This window comes from Triticum dicoccoides, chromosome 3B (genome assembly GCF_002162155.2).
Source record: "Triticum dicoccoides isolate Atlit2015 ecotype Zavitan chromosome 3B, WEW_v2.0, whole genome shotgun sequence".
Lineage (NCBI taxonomy): Eukaryota > Viridiplantae > Streptophyta > Magnoliopsida > Poales > Poaceae > Triticum > Triticum dicoccoides.
In genome coordinates this window covers 375210414-375213064 of record NC_041385.1, presented here as the reverse complement: position 1 = coordinate 375213064, position 2651 = coordinate 375210414, and positions in this window count along the sequence as shown.

Here is a 2651-nt window from a genome sequence, read left to right as displayed (position 1 = left end):
TCGTCAACGAACATGAGGATTCAGGAGATGACTTTATTTTGACTGGATGACACTAGGGACCCATTAGGGCCATAGCCGTACGTACGTAAGTGCCTCCTTATTATGTACAACTTTTTTTTTTGCTTTCTCCTGGTTTCCTGACATCACGGTCCCACACCATTGTCAACCTATGTAGTCAATATAAACGAGAGAATTTCACAAGGTGCGGCCGACAGTTGGGACCAAGCAGCTCGAGCAGTATTTGTGTTTTTGAGGCGTGAGCACTGCAGAGTTTTTCTTGGCGATGATTTCGTTGTTGTTCAGAGGAGAGCAGGGTATTAACTGGGCGGGCTGTGGCCTGTCTAGCCCAGGCCAGATATCCAGCCCAGATACTAAGTTTTTCAAGATGAAAATGGCTAGCCCAGCTATACGTTTTTTGAGGAATACCCATGCAAGGTCAACTTGTTATTCTCCGCCACGCCGGGCTGCAAATCTTTCCTAGGAGGGATGCATTAGGCTTAACAGGAAAATGGGCTTTAAAAAATAATAAATGGGATGTAATTATAAAAACTGGGCAGTAACTATAAAAAATGCACCAAACACAAAATTAGTTTATAAAATATTATTTATGGATTTTGAAAATCTTAAATTTTCATTGTTGCGCGCACAATGTTTCGTAATACAAATTTATATTTAATCTGACTGGAAATTTCGGGATAAAAATATTTCGGATCCCATCAAAATGTGGGAAATTTTATTGAATTCTGTCTTCAACGGTTGGTTAAAATTATTCATTGTTGTCCTAGCTAGAAAATGGGCTTTACTTTTAACAAACTATAAATAGGTTGTTGTAAATTCCATTAGAATTGAAAAATGGGCTGTACATTCATACAAAACGCAAATGGGCTATAAGTTCTCTGCCACACACTTGTGGGCCTACTAAGTGACGCGTCCCCTAAAAAAAATAAGTTGACGCGTATGCAAGGCTTTGTCAACTTATTATAGTCAACACACGGTTCTAGCAGCAGTGGCCGTTGGATGTCTATCCAACGGATGTTGTGCTTCTTCTTCAATCTCGGATATTCTTAGCTTCAGCCGCCCAAAAAATGATTCCTCCCCCTGACATCTGGGGCGCACCGTTTCGGAGGCTGACCTGTGGGCCTACTAAGTTGGAGTGTACCAAGGGCTTTGTCAACTTAGTCAATATAAACGATTCTAGCTTCAGTGACCGAACGATGTCCATCCAACGGCCGTAGTGCTTCTTCAACCTCTGGTCTTCTTGGTCCAGCCGCCCAAAGCAGCGCCGTTCGTGCCGCCTGCTCGTGCCTCCCGTGGCCGGCTGTGTTGTCGCGGAGGCCTCACCGCCCCCATACTACTCCCACCGCTGGCCAGGCCATCCCTCCACTCACCCACACCCCCTGTTATTTTGCCGCGACGACAGCCTCACACCGCAGCCGAACCAATGAACCCTCGTACTTCTCTCCACGCGGGCTTCCACTGTTGCGTCTTCCCCGGCTCCGCGTCGTCCCCTTCCTAGGCCTCGCTGTCGTCCATCGCCCTGGTGCTCTCGGCATGGCGTGGTCAACGTGGTCAACGATCGACTTCCATCGGAAGAGTACTGTACGTGGAGAGGATGACAGCTGGGTCCACGGCGGCTGCAAGGAAGTGCCTCCTTATTACACGCAAAATAATTATTCCTCCACCTGACAGCAGGGACCCACCGGACGGGCCACCTTATTTCATGAAAAAAACGTTTCCCCCCCGACTGCTGGGACCCACCGGACGGGCCACCTTATTTCGCGAAAAAAACGTTCCCCCCGCTATCAGCTCGGACCCACCAGAAGTGCCTCCTTATTACGCCCAAAAAAATGAATACTCCCCTGCTAGCTGGGACCCACCTTGGTGTGAGGCTGACTTGTGGGCCTACTAAGTTGACGGGGATGGATGGCTTTGTCAACTTAGTCAATATGAACGATTCTAGCTCCAGTGACCGTACGATGTCCATCCAACGGCCGTAGTGCTTCTTCAACCTCTGGTCTTCTTGCTCCAGCCGCCAAAAGAAGCGCCAGTCGTGTCGCCTGCTCCTGCCTCCCGTGGCCGGCTGTGCTGCCGCGGAGGCCTCACCGCCCCTACTATTCCCACCGCTGGCCAGGCCCTGCAGCGACGGCAGCCTCACACCGCAGCCGAACGAGTGAACCCTCATACTCCTCTCCGCGTGGGCATCCACTGCCGCGTCTTCACCGGCTCCGCGTCGTCCCCTTCCTAGGCCTCGCCGTCGTCCACCGCCCTAGTGCTCTCGGCGCGGCGTGGTCAACGTAGTCAAGGAACGACTTCCGTCAGACGTGGACTGTACGTGGAGAGGCTGACAGCTGGGTCCACGGCCGCAACAAGGAAGTGCCTCCTTATTAAGCAGAAAATAATGATTCCTCCACCTGACAGCAGGGACCCACCGGACGGGCCACCGTATTTCACGAAAAAAACATTTCCCCCTGACTGCTGGGACCCACCAGCTACACCTTCGCACGCAAGGAAGTGCGTTTAAAAAAGAACCGATTCGCCCCCCTGACCGCTGGGACCCACCAGCTACATCTTCGGATGCAAGGAAGTGCGTCCGGGCAAAAAAAAATGATTCGCCCTCCTGACTGCTGGGACCCACCAGCTACATCTTCGCA